This window comes from Salmo salar, chromosome 08 (assembly GCF_965601325.2).
Source record: "Salmo salar chromosome 08, fSalSal1, whole genome shotgun sequence".
Classification (NCBI taxonomy): Eukaryota; Metazoa; Chordata; class Actinopteri; order Salmoniformes; family Salmonidae; genus Salmo; species Salmo salar.
Window position 1 is genome coordinate 10,748,280 of NC_138298.1, and position 15,383 is coordinate 10,763,662.

General features: G+C 42.3%; 1 protein-coding gene across 2 annotated transcripts in view; it reads left to right on the forward strand.

The window, feature by feature from the left end:
- The window catches only part of LOC106609977 (F-box only protein 41), a 103,404-nt gene that overhangs the window by 30,765 nt on the left and 57,256 nt on the right, over positions 1-15,383 (forward strand). The gene's annotated exons all lie outside the window — the stretch shown is intronic.

A 15,383-nucleotide genomic window follows, 5' to 3' on the forward strand; every position in this document is an offset into this window, starting at 1 on the left:
CTGATGATAGAGGCCTACTGTTGCTTTACTGTTAGCAGTATGAGCTCACCCAGAAACAGTGAGTTTGATGAGAGAGGCCTACTGTTGCTTTACTGTTAGCAGTATGAGCTCACCCAGAAACAGTGAGTTTGATGAGAGAGGCCTACTTTTGCTTTACTGTTAGCAGTATGAGATCACCCAGAAACAGTGAGTTTGATGAGAGAGGCCTACTGTTGCTTTACTGTTAGCAGTATGAGCTCACCCATAAACAGTGAGTTTGATGAGAGAGGCCTACTCTAAACCTTTCATGTATATACCTACAGTAGCTCTTTACTGTTGCAAGGGAGTCAGACAATACACTGTACAGGTTTAGCTTTACAGTATATTCTTAGTGGCTGTGATATCCATGTGTGAGTTTGTGTTTATCTGGACCCTTGTGGGTAAGTGAGCCAATATACAGAAGCTGTTGCTAGTGCCACATACCGAGGTTTTGAACCTGGTTTTCCTGCCAAACAGTCAGGAGGCATCACATTGTTTGACTTTAATTTTGTGATGTTTGTGTCCATAACTCCATGTGTGAATGTGTGTTTGCCTGGACCCTTGTGGATAACTCACAGCTGATGAAGGCTGCTGGGTGCTTTGGTCTCTCTCCCCATTCACACAGTTGTCCACAGCTGTGTCAGTGTTACTGATGCATGGCTGAACTCTGTGGGTAAACTGAACAGTGACCCTGACGTGGATGGTATGACGCTCTCTCTTACCCTCCTTTCTCTTTCCCTCTCCCTCTCTCTCTTACCCTCTTCTCTCTCTCTCTCTCTCTCTCTCTCTCTCTCTCTCTCTCTCTCTCTCTCTCTCTCTCTCTCTCTCTCTCTCTCTCACTCTCTCACTCTCTCACTCTCTCTCTCACTCTCTCACTCTCTCTCTAGCTCTCCCTCTAGCTCTCCCTGTCCATCCACACACGCTCTCTCTCTCTTTTGATGGTGTGATTCTCTGTGGACGTCCAGTCCTCCAGATGTGGCCTTGCTGCCGTCTCCATAACTCTGTGCCTGAAGCGTGCCTATTGGCTGCTGTCTCCATGTCACTCAGTGCCTCAGCATGCACATTGGCCTGTCAGGCTGAAGGGTGGCTTGGACAGCAACATCTGGCCAATAGGAGACAATCTGGACCAGTATCACTTAGGCTCAAACCACCTGGCCTATTGTGTTTGGGGCAGCTTCAGCAAGGCATGGTCATTACACTTCATTTATTCAGGGGGAATGGGGAATATGAGAATAGCTGGCACACTTTATTGAGGTGGTTCAGTTTAGGGTTTGTTTGTAAGTAAGATTTTCTCACTCAGATGGATTACTTCCTCACTCATCGGATGTTCTATAATGATTTCTAGTTTATAAAACATACGAATGAGCCTGTTAAACTAAGATTTAAAGTGGGCTATTTTTTACAGACACAGATATTGTCTCTTAAGTCGGCAGGAAGCAGATTGTGCAGTCAACCTTTCAACCTGTTCTTAATTAGGGCGAAACTATTTATCAAAGTACAGCTGCCTCTACTTTTAAACCCCTGGATGTCGTTTTTCATAGCGCTCTTTGTTTTATCGCAGAGACAGTTTAATTACTCATCACTGTATTCTTTACCAAAAGTTTGGCTGGACTTCTTTGAAGTTACGTCGATCACATCATTACGCTCTTTTTGTTTACAAGCTTCCGACTTACCTAACTTCACTGTTAAGATTTAAAATGACAAGTTAACCAACCCTGTGAATGGGTTTGATAACTCTGGAGACTCCTTTGGTATCTACAGAGTTAAGTAAGTCAGCCTTTAGTTTTCTTGCTTCACATTGTTAGGTTCCTATTTTTCCCATATTCCAGCCGAATTGGTAGAATGCTCATGCGCTTCTTTCAGTGCTTCCATGGCTTTATTAAACTCTGCCAGCTCTATATTACAGGGAGAAACTGGTCCGTTTGTCGCCCTATCAATAGTTATTATTCCCTAAACACTCCCGACCGTGTTCAGGGTATTTTAGATTTCTTCACTCCCGTCTATAATACACACCTTTTATTAACTATGTTCTAAGATAGCACTCCACACTTCCCCGGATAATAATTAATTGGTCACGGCACTTAATACTTTGTATTAGAACCGATGCCATAGCGTCTGCGAATTTATTACTGGAGAATACGGACAGGACTTTATGTCCTATTCCAGAACTTCCTCAAATATCACTATTATTGATAACCCACCTCATCTCTCATCGTGCCCTCTCCCCATAGGGCATAAACCAACCTCTCTCCGTATTGATACTGCTACTACATGTAAATCAAACAGTGTTCGAATATCCTATCTTTTTTGTTTTTTAACTCACCATCTTCTAGAACTCTCGTCTTAAACAAAAAACTCACTGTAACTGGGGCTTTTGTCCTTTTTGCAGATCTCGCAGGGGAATATCCTCACTAGGGACCTATCCTATATGGAACCTACCCTTCACTTATATTAGATATAGGAACTAGCCTACCTTGTTTGTTGCCAGCTCTGCTCCACTGATCTGGACTCTATGGTGACACTGATCTACACTCGATGGTGAATCCTGCTGACAACGCCATCTGTTAGGTTCTTATTTTTCAGAGTAAATAACTCACAGACACTAGACAAGCTTTAACCAAGTTTAATTCTTCCCGAAGGTTCTGTACAGCTGTAATTCAGACAACCCAATGTTTCTCCCATCACAGATATATATCCCACCTAAGACACTCCTCCTTCTCTCCAATCCTTACATCTTATGGTTCTACAGGAAAAGAGTAACAGGATACTAAACCCTTATTACTCCCTTCAGGAGATCTGACCTCACCTCCTGACCTCAACCCCTCCTTCACCTAATCCACAGATGTCCATCTGTCTCCCCTATGTCAACACGTTGCTCTCCTCCCGGTCCACCCAACACATTCCAAAGCCATCCGTCTTTCTACAGAGAACCATTAACTACTGACATAAAAACCAGTCTCTTCCACTATTCTATGCTTCTTCTCTATCATTTATTTAATGTCTCAATGTTCAAAATGTCCAATCCAACAACATGTTTGGAATGATCTCCAAAATACATTTTGAATAGATACTTTAGTGTCCCTAGGGCAGTTCAGGCAGTGAACAGAGGATTCTTATCATGAAGAATGTGTTTGTTTTTGGGTGTATTTATGTTTGTCCAATATGTGTTGCGCTGTATTTTATTTTATTGTTGATGTATTTTTATGAAATTGTACACGCAGGGCTACCTCGTAAGAGACACCGGGCTCAATGGCGACTCCCTGATTTTAAATGAAGGTAAATGAAAAGGATTGGCATTGTAAGTTTAGCTCAGCTAGCATTAGTGATGCATTGGAACGTTAATAGAAGAGGCACACAGAGCATCATTGGACAGTGTAGGATGTTAAAGCAACCCCTTTCTCTTTCTGTCTGTCCTTATCCTTACCACTCCCTCCTCTGACTCAGCAGTTTGTCTGCTTATCAGGGTAGGATGTTAAAGCAACCCCTTCCTCTTTCTGTATGTCCTTATCCTTACCACTCCCTCCTCTGACTCAGCAGTTAGTCTGCTTATCAGGGCTAGATAATATGTTGGCCGTCTGCGGGCGGACGGCAAGGCCTGGGATGGCATCAGGGCCACATTACTGCCATAGCACCGGACATACCAATCAGCACATGCACACAGCTTTAATGTGGGGACCAAACAATTGATTTCCATTCAAAATCCTATTTTCCCTAAACCTAACCCCTAAGCCTAAAATATACTTTTTCCTTTTTGGGACTGGCGAAATGTCTCCACTTGTCTGAATTTTCCTTATTTTACTATGCTTGTGAGGACTTCTGGTCCACACAAGGATAGTAAAAACAAACACACACACACATATACACACACACACACACACACACACACACACACACACACACACACACACACACACACACACACACAGCTTGCCAGTGTCAGTATGAGAGAGGAGGCCCAAGTCCAACATCTCAGGCATTATGAGATGAGACTATCCCAACACAGTGGTACTGAGACTCAAATTTGAAAAGGTTTTACCGTTTTTTTTGTATTTTAAAACAAAATGTCTTCCCTTGGTTTATCTTGGTTGATATACTACCTCTATCTCTTTTTCAAGATCTTGTTGTTTCAGCCTCTTTATTTTGATGCATGCATTAACTTGCTTTGGATAAAGTGTGTGTGTCTGCCAAATGACTATGTCGTCGTTGTAAGAGGGATGAATATCCTGTCGCTAAGGCACCCTCTGCAAAGGTCATAGACACAACTACCATTTGTCTGAGTTGTTTTGACTTACTCAGCTATGCCAAAGACATTGGTGGTGTACCCTATTCCCTATGTACTGAACTACTTTTGACAAGGGCCCCTATTTCATACAAAATGCACTACTTTTTTGACCAGAGCCCTTATGATCCTTGGTTCAAAAGTAGTGCACTACATAGGGCCTAGGGTGCCATTTGGGATGCAGCCATTGGCTCTCCTTGCTTGGGAGAAAAGCTGGCAACGCAACAGTGAGGTCTTTCTGACTGAAACGTAGTCTAGCTGCAGAGATGGAAAAAGCGTATCACAGACTGAATGTTCAGGGTAAGCCGCAAAGATGACTCCGCAGTGTAGTTGACCACGGCTAATGAAAAGCGGCTTCTTCTCAGCGTGATGGGAGGTGTACAAGTTGTCGTATTAAATGATCATTTTAGTGCATTGTAAATTTAGCTTTTGCACGTGGTTTCCACATAAAATAATAAAATATATAGGCCTAATATAAGTGTTGTTATTAGGTCTCCTTGTTAAGGGAAGGTGTCATTTTCTAGCAACCACGAATGCTATGGTTGTATTCAATCAAAACTCAACCATTATAGAATAGGCAAGCAGAGCAACAACCTCTTTATTTCCTCAACACAGTCAGCCACTATAGGCCTAAAATAGGGTATTTTAGACTCATTTGCGATAACATGTGTGACTCAGTTGGTAGAGCATGGTGTTTGCAACGCCAGGGTTGTGGGTTCGATTCCCACGGGGGACCAGTATGGGGGGGGAGGAATGTATGAAATGTATTCACTACTGTTAGTCGCTCTGGATAAGAGCGTCTGCTAAATGACTAAAATGTAAATAAATAATTTCAGGGTTACGCAACTACAGTTTTGCCTCAGGACAAAAATGAAATGTGATATGTAGATAAGCTAAGCCATCCCAGTAATGTCAATGTTTCATCACGGTTCTAATAGTGTGTGTGTGTGTGTGTGTGTGTGTGTGTGTGTGTGTGTGTGTGTGCGTGCGCGCACTAATAGACTCACAGATCGGAATTGAAAACCTAGGCATTTTTTTTCTCTTAAGATGCTCCCTGCCATAATTACTATTTATTTATTCATTTATATATATATATATATATATATGCGTGCTTCGCAACTCATTAAGCTAACTCATTGTGCCAGGAAATCAGGAAGAGGGATGTTCTTTTTATAACACACTATGATCTTATCAAGTAAAGGCAGAAGATTGCCCAAGTCATTTGCATGGTAATGCCAGCGCTGGGCTTTGATTGGGTAAATGAAAGTGGTCCAATAATAGCCTGGGCCTTGTCAGTGTGAGCAGTGATGATTGGCTGTTCATGCCGTGTTTACGCAGTTGATTGGATGGGAGCGTCATTAAACTCTTTTTGCTGTGATCTGACATGAAGGTCAAACGACATGAGGAAAGCCACAGGGTTTTGTTTTAGTAGTAGATAGCAGGGCAACTAGGGGCTTATTCAGACTGAATAAGACCATGTAGAGCAAGGTGAACAACTACTCCAAGTCTCAGAGCGAGTGACGTTTGAAACGCTATTAGTGCGCACCCGCTAACTAGCTAGCCATTTCATATCGGTTACACCAGCCTAATCTTGGGAGTTGATAGGCTTGAAGTCATAAACAGCGCAATGCATTGCGAAGAGCTGCTGGCAAAACGCACGAAAGTGCTATTTGAATGAACGCTTACGAGCCTGCTGCTGCCTACCATCGCTCAGTCAGACTGCTCTATCAAATCATAGACTTAATTATAACATAATAACACACAGAAACACAAGCCTTAGGTCATTAATATGCTCGAATCCGGCAACTATCACGTTTTCTTTCAGTGAAATACGGAACTGTTCCGTATTTTATCTAACGGGTGGCATCCATAAGTCTAAATATTCCTGTTACATTGCACAACCTTCAATGTTATGTCATAATTACGTAAAATTGTGGCAAATTAGTTCGCAACGAGCCAGGCGGCCCAAACTGTTGCATATATCCTGACTCTGCGTGCAATGAACGGAAGAGAAGTGACATAATTTCAACTGGTTAATATTGCCTGCTAACCTGGATTTCTTTTAGTTAAATATGCAGGTTTAAAAATATATACTTCTGTGTATTGATTTTAAGAAACTCATTGATGTTTATGGTTAGGTACAGTCGTGCAACGATTGTGATTTTTTTCGCAAATGCGCTTTTGTTAAATCATCCCCCGTTTGGCAAAGTTGGCTGTCTTTGTTAGGAAGAAATAGTATTCACACAGTTCGCAACGAGCCAGGCGGCCCAAACTGCTGCATATACCCTGACTCTGTTGAAGAGGTGACACATTTTCCCTAGTTAAAAGAAATTCATTTTAGCAGGCAATATTAACTAAATATGCAGTTTTAAAAATATATACTTGTGTATTGATTTTAAGAAAGACATTGATGTTTATGGTTAGGTACAAGTTGGAGCAACGACAGTCCTTTTTCGCGAATGCGCACCGCATCGATTATATGCAATGCAGGACAGGCTAGATAAACTAGTAATATCATCAACCATGTGTAGTTAACTAGTGATTATGATTGATTGATTGTTTTTTATAAGAGAAGTTAATGCTAGCTAGCAACTTACCTTGGCTTCTTACTGCATTCGCGTAACAGGCAGGCTCCTCGTGGAGTGCAATGTAAAGCAGGTGATTAGAGCGTTGGACTAGTTAACCGTAAGGTTGCAAGATTGAATCCCCAAGCTGACAAGGTAAAAATCTGTTGTTCTGCCCCTGAACAAGGCAGTGTTCCTAGGCCGTCATTGAAAATAAGAATGTGTTCTTAACTGACTTGCCTAGTTAACAAAATATTTATAAAAAAGAAAAAAAAACGGCAAATCGGTGGCCAAAAATACCGATTACCGATTGTTATGAAAACTTGAAATCGGCCCAAATTTATCTGCCATTCCGATTTAATTGGTCGACCTCTAGTCCATAATCATCTCCTTTGTCTTGATCACGTTTAGGGAGAGGTTGTTGTCCTTGTACCACACGGTCAGGTCTCTGACCTCCTCCGTATAGGCTGTCTCGTCGTTGTCGGTGATCAGGCCTACCACTGTTGTGTCATCAGCAAACTTAATGATGGTGTTGGAGTTGTGCCTGGCCGTGCAGTCATGAGTGAACAGGGAGTACAGGAGGGGACTGGGCACACATCACTGAGGGGCCCCCGTGGTGAGGATCAGTGTGGCGGATGTGTTGTTACCTACCCTTACCACCTGGGGGCGGTCCGTCAGGAAGTCCAGGATTCAGTTGCAGAGGGAGGTGTTTAGTCCCAGTGTCCTTAGCTTAGTGATGAGCTTTGAGGGCACTATGGTGTTGAACGCTGATCTGTAGTCAATGAATAGCATTCTCACATAGGTGTTCCTTTTGTCCAGGTGGGAAAGAGCAGTGTGGAGTGCAATAGAGATTGCATCATCTGTGGATCTGTTGGGGCGGTACGCAAGGTAAAGTGGGTCTAGGGTTTCTGGGATGATGGTGTTGATGTGAGCCATGACCAGCCTTTCAAAGCACTTCATGGCTACAGACGTGAGTGCTACGGGTCGGTAGTCATTTAGACAGGTTACCTTAGTGTTCTTGGGCACAGGGACTATGGTTGTCTGCTTGAAACATGTTGGTATTACAGACTCAGAAAGGGAGACATTGAAAATGTGAAGACACTTGCCAGTTGGTCAGTACACGTCCTGGTAATCTGTCTGGCCCTGCGGCCTTGTGAATGTTGACGTGTTTAATGGTCTTACTCACATCGGCTGTGGAGAGCGTGATCACACAGTCATCCAGAACGGCTGATGCTCTCATGCATGTTTCAGTGTTACTTGCCTCGATGTGAGCATAGAAGTTATTTAGCTCGTCTGGTAGGCTTGTGTCACTGGGCAGCTCTCGGCTGTGCTCCCCTTTGTCTGTAATAGTTTGCAAGCCCTGCCACATCCAACGAGTGTTGGAGCCGGTGTAGTACGATTCGATCTTAGTCCTGTATTGATGCTTTGCCTGTTTGATGGTTCGTTGGAGGGCATTGCGGGATTTCTTATAAGCTTCCGGGTTAGAGTCCCGCTCATTGAAAACAGCAGCTCTACCCTTTAGCTCAGTGCTGATGTTGCCTGTAATCCATGGCTTTTGGTTGGGGTATGTACGTACAGTCACTGTGGGAACGACGTCCTCGATGCACTTATTGTGAAGCCAGTGACTGATGTGGTGTACTCTTCAATGCCATCGGAAGAATCCCGATGGAATTCCAGTCTGTGCTTGCAAAACAGTGCTGTAGTTTAGCATCTGCTTTATCTGACCACTTTTTTTTATTGACCGAGTCACTGGTGCTTCCTGCATAAATTTTGCTTGTAAGCATGAATCGGGAGGATAGAATTATAGTCAGATTGGTGAACTTACTAAATGACTAGGGTTGACAGTGTGATATTAGGCTGCTTCTTGTGAAAATATTTTACGTCTGGATTTTAATGATTTGTATTTAATGATTACGTAAAATGTTTTTGTTGTACTGTATGTGTTTATAGTTTTGTTTAATGTTGTGTTAGTGTATGTAAGTTGTTTTGTCTGAAACGTTGTTCCCCCTGCTGCTATTGGACCAGGTCTCTCTTGGAAAAGAGATGTTATCTCAATGAGAAAAACCTGTATAAATAAAGGTACTTAAAAAAAGGAAACATTTGATCTCAGTTTTCTATTTCCAAAACTAAAATTTGTTACCAACAGAGTAGACTACGTTTTGTAGACTTAAAAAAAATTGCGTTATTTAGAAGGAATGTAAGGGTGACTTGAGATATTGCACACGTACGCTTCACAGAGTAGGCGTTCCCTAACAGAGATATGCAAATACATGCTAGAATGCCCCAATAGGATCTCGCTAGCTTGTTCTTGGCTCTGCCCACCGCCTTGCTTGTTCTGCCCACTGTTTGCTCCCATTGGAGACCACAGCTTGCCATTTATCTTAGGTTAGTTATATAAATCTTTGCTACTAGCTACTGCTGCTAACTTACTAGCTGGCTATGTTAATTAGCTGAATGCTTAAGTCAGCCAACATTGGCTGAACCATAGCTAGATTGCTTTTCGGCCTACATAGCGTATTGAAGTTACCTTACTAATAAACCATGCTTCATTTCATCAATGTCATGCAAATCATTACTTGAATAAAAGCAAATTGCCATACAAAGTGATTTTACTGAGTTGCTGTGTACTTTCCTGCTTGCTTTTGCAATGAAATAAGTTAGTTTTCTGAAATTCCCTTAAAGCTATGGTGTCAATTTGAGTAACCGGCTTTTACTGCAATTTCAGGTAACTCAATAAAACAAGTCTCTAATATAAGAAATGCTTATACATTTCAGCTGTTTCAATAACATTGCTATGCTATTAAGAATTGTACATGCATGCATGCATGCATGCATGCATACATACATACATACATACATACATACATACATACATACATACATACATACATACATACATACATACATACATACATACATACATACATACATACATACATACATACATACATACAGTTGAAGTCAGAAGTTTACATACACCTTAGCCAAATGCATTTAAACTCAGTTTTTCACAATTCCTGACATTTAATCCTAGTAAAAAGTCCCTGTCTTAGGTCAGTTAGGATCACCACTTTATTTTAAGAATGTGAAACGTCAGAATAATAGTAGAGTGATTTATTTCAGCTTTTTTTTTAGACAGAATGCGTCTCCTTCCTGAGCGGTATGACGGCTGCGTGGTCCCATGGTGTTTATACTTGCATATTATTGTTTGTACAGATGATCGTGACACCTACAGGTGTTTTGAAAATTTTTCTGAGATCTTGCCTGATCTATTTTGATTTTCCCATGATGTCAAGCAAAGAGGCACTGAGTTTGAAGGTAGGCCTTGAAATACATCCACAGGTAAACCTCCAATTGACTAAAATGATGTCAATTACCCTATCAGAAGCTTCTAATGCCATGACATCATTTTCTGGAATTTCCCAAGCTCTTTAACGGCACAGTCAACTTAGTGTATGTAAACTTCTGACCCACTGGAATTGTGATACAGTGAATTATAAGTGAAATAATCTGTCTGTAAACAATTGTTGGAAAAATGACTTGTGTCATGCACGAAGTATATGTCCTAACCGACAGGCCAAAACTATAGTTTGCGTATAAGAAATTTGTGGAGTGGTTGAAAAACGAGTTTTAATGAGTCCAACATAAGTGTATGTAAACTTCCGACTTCATACATACATACATACATACATACATGCATGCATACCAGTGGCGGCTCCTCAGAAGAGGAAGGGGAGGATCATCCTCTTCAGTGAAAAAAAAAAAAAAAAAGTTACAAAGTTACTCTTTTAAGATAAAACTATACTAAATATAATCACTTCACCAAATAATTGATTATAACACACTTTTTTGCAATGAATGGCTACAGTAGCCTCAACAGCACTCTGTAGGGTAGCACAATGGTGTAGCTGGAGGACAGCTAGCTTCAGTCCTCCTCTGGGTAAATTGACAAAACCTAGGAGGCTCATGGTTCTCACCCTCTTCGATAGACTTGCACAGTAATTATGACAACTTGCAGCATGAACTGACATGTTGTCCACCCAGGCAAAGGATCAGGGACTTAGCTAGCAAATGTGGCTAGCTAGTTTAGCTTACTCAAACACCCTGCTCAAACAGAGGGATGCTATGTTAGCTAGCTGGCTATGACTATCCAATACAACAGTGGAACTCTTCCAAGTCAAGGTAAACTGTTGTGTAAGTGCTAAACTGCTTACCGACTGTACACTGTTACTCCATGATTGTAGCGGGTTTACTAACGCGTTAGCTATGTTGACTATGATGTTACTTTAGCTAATATGGTGGCAACGATGTAGGCTGTTTGTAAAGTTTATGATATGGTTTTTGCATGTTGTTTTTCGCCTGGTCACACACAGCTGATGTGTTGTGCATTGAAGTCCACAAGCGAAGACTTGCACTTCCACACGCAAAGACTTGCAAATAATTTAAACCTCAAATTTATCTCTCGATTAAATTTGCACTTATGTTGTAAACCTACATTCATATGCTAGGTTGTCGCAACCTCATGATGGGTATAGGGAACATTTGATTATCAATTCAAGTAGCCTAAACCTATCGCTGTTACATTTTACTGGGTGAACAGAATATAAATGACAGTCATCCAATATCCGCTACTGATACATAGATGCATGCCATACATACATACATACATACATAGATGCATGCATACATACATACCATACATACATACATACATACATACATACATACATACATACATACATACATACATGGTGAGCACTACTGTCCCTGTTTCTCACCTTACCTTTCTCTACCCACATTCGCTGCAGTAGGCCTCAGTAACTCCCCAGGTTTGATTTATGCCCCACACCCAGCCAGGGTGGACTGAGTGGAACGTCCAAGCCCCTAGTGAGAACATCAAAAAGCCAATTTCAGTACAGTATTTCATCTAAGGTATTTCATGCTCATTCCCTCAAGACACACACATGGAGAGGGAGGAGGGGCGACTTACAATGTCTCACCAATGTGAAGCTGCTGCTACCGTGGAAACAGTGTGCCAAGCGAGGCAGCATTCCCAGAATGCAAAGCGTTACTGACTGTCAGGGTAGGGAGGAACCAGTGTCTTAGAGCGGTGGGTTCGCACACACGCGCACACACATAAGCCACACACACACACACACACACACACACACACACACACACACACACTCAACCAAGGTTAATACGAAACTGACTGGAGATGTGAAAGCTTTCCTTAATGGCATGGAGAAAAGGGAGGCATTAAAGTTAAGTGTGTAAATGGAACCTATGCTATGTGAATGACAATACATCATTGCACGCACGATAGAACAGCAAAGAATGTACTGCGATTTTGCTATACCACAATGCTGGATGCTCCTCTCTTCTGTTTCATCAAGAAAACAAAAACAATAACAAATGTACTGGCTTCGGTCAGTGGCGCTGTTTCACCTTATGCGCCTTTCAACTTTAAAGGTTAAAAAAGTCGCAAAATTGATGTTCCAGTCCTAGATTGCCCTTTTAACAGAATCCTTTTAAAGATGAATAATTTAAACCTCAACTGAAGGCACTGACATAAACAATATGAAGTCACTTATGAGAAATGACTGCATGTTACAGCCCTGAGCATAGATATGGAGAAACCAGGAAGGTATAGGGTCGATAATGACGATGGAGGGTTTGATTTGCAGGTCCTTGAAGCTGGAGAGGCTGGGAGGCGGAGAGAGGCTGGGAGGCGGAGAGAGGCTGGGAGGCGGAGAGAGGCTGGGAGGCGGAGAGAGGCTGGGAGGCAGAGAGAGGCTGGGAGGGTAGGAGAGGCTGTTTTTTGCATTCGAGAATATAATGGATCTGTTGAAAGGAGAATCTTGATTTTGTCATTGCATTGACGATTATCTGTCAAATGAGATGAGTCATTCTATTGACTAGGGCTGTGACGATACCAATATAGCAAAAAAGATTCCATGGCAAAAATGAAAACACGAAGCAGACAAAACCTTTTAAAAACCTGCTGTATATAAAATACTGTGTGCTATAGATTGGAAAATAAATAAATACATTTGACTCTGAATGACAACATAAATGTTTGTTTCCAACATTAGGGCTGTTTTCCTAAAGAAGTTAAATCCGATTCTTATTTTGTTTCCTTGCCACGATACTAATGAGTATCATGATACTGGTATTGTCCCGGCCCTACTAATGACCGTTGGACTACATTATATACGGCAAAACACACCGCAAAGACTAACTGCTAAAAGCAGCAGGTGGCCGCTGTGTGTTAGCAATAACCTGCTGGGTGTTGACGTACAGTGATGACTCTACATGTTGTATCGATGGGAAATGAATAGAAAATTATGGCAGATATTTCTTCTCAGAGGCGATAAGACAGCTAACCGTTGCTTTTAACCGTTTGTCGGCACGATGTGTTTTGTTCTTAACATTTTGGGAGCATGGTAGCACCAATAGCAGAGCACCTGGATTAGGGTTTCTTGGAAAGCAAGAACCTCAGGGAGAGAAGGCTTTGTAAATGGGTCGATGAGCTTCATCAACATGATCAAGGCATACTGACTTTTTTTGTTGTTGTCCTTCCTCATGCGCACTCTATATTCTCCAGCTTATCTGTATTCTCCATCTGTCGCTCACTCTCTCTTTCACTGCCTCTCCTTTATTCTATTGCTCTCTTCTCACCTCATCCTCGACAGGCTGCTGCTTCTCTTTCTTTGTCTCTCTCTCCCCCTCCTCCCTCCCTCCTTCCCTCTGTACAACATGTTCTCTCTCACAGTTCAGTATCATTCAATAGATCAGGTGTACAAATGTGTGTGTGTGTGTGTGTGTGTGTGTGTGTGTGTGTGTAAAATATGTGTGTGTGCATGCAAACGTTTGTTCCGTGTGTGTGTGTGTAAAAAATAAATAAAAAAACACCTACTTAGTCCCATCCAGGTGACTAAGTAGAATCCATAATAGGCGCTTGTCACTTGTCTGAGCGACACAAAGCCACTATCTATAAAAGGTATTTTCTATCTGTCCGTCATGCATGCCTTTTAATGAATTATTTCACCCCATGAATATTAATGCTGTATAATATTGAATTAATAACCGGTGATTATGACGGAATGACCAGTGATAATTAACATATAAACAGGATCACTTTAGAAGATCATGGCAGCGTCCATAAATGGCACCCTATTAAGGGTACTATTTTTGGCCCTTAGGGGTCTGGTCAAAAGTAGTGCAATATATAGGGAATAGGGTGCCATTTGGAATGCCGACCATGTCTTATTCATTGTGGCTGTTGTGGCTTGTTGGACCCTTGGGTGTACATAGCGAGTCGGGTTGTTTCCCAAATGGCATCCTATTCCCTATGTACTGCACTACTTTTGACCAGACTCCCAAGGGACCTGGTCAAAAATAGTGCACTAAATAGGGAATAGGGTGTAATTTGGGACATGGCCCCTTTGTCTGTCTCTACTTAAGTGACGGTGGCTGTCTGCAAGCTAGCGTGACTATTCATTAGCTCCTCTTATCATGGTCATTAGCCCTAGATGAATATATACTAGATCCTGTTCATGTAAACTCAGCAAAAGAAGAAATGTCCTCTCACTGTCAACTGCGTTTATTTTCAGCAAACGTAACATGTGTAAATATTTGTATGAACATGACAAGATTCAACAACTGAGACATAAATTGAACAAGTTCCACAGACATGTGACTAACAGAAATGGAATAATGTGTCAAAATCAAAAGTAACAGTCAGTATCTGGTGTGGCCACCAGCTGCATTAAGTACTGCAGTGCATCTCGTCCTCATGGACTGCACCAGATTTGCCAGTTATTGTTGTGAGATGTTGCCCCACTCTTCCACCAAGGCACCTGCAAGTTCCCAGACATTTCTGGGGTGAATGACCCTAGCCCTCACCTTCCGATCCAACAGGTCTCAGACGTGCTCAATGGGATTGAGATCCGGGCTCTTCGCTGGCCATGGCAGAATACTGACATTCCTGTCTTGCAGGAAATCATGCACAGAACGAGCAGTATGGCTGGTGGCATTGTCATGCTGGAGGGTCATGTCAGGATGAGCCTGCAGGAAGGGTACCACATGAGGGAGGAGGATGTCTTCCCTGTAACGCACAGCGTTGAGATTTCCTACAATGATAACAAGCTCAGTCCGATGATGCTGTGACACACCGCCCCAGACCATGACGGACCCTCCACCTCCAAATCAATCCCGCTCCAGAGTACAGGCCTCGGTGTAACGCTCATTCCCTCGACGATAAGCGCGAATCCGACCATCACCCCTGGTGAGACAAAACCGTGACTCGTCAGTGAAGAACACTTTTTGCCAGTCCTGTCTGGTCGGGCGACGGTGGGTTTGTGCCCATAGGCAACGTTGTTGCCGGTGATGTCTGGTAAGGACCTGCCTTACAACAGGCCTACATCCTGTCTCCCTGTAGCGCTGTCTTAGGCTTCTCACAGTACGGACATTGCAATTTATTTCCCTGGCCACATTTGCAGTCCTCATGCCTCCTTGCA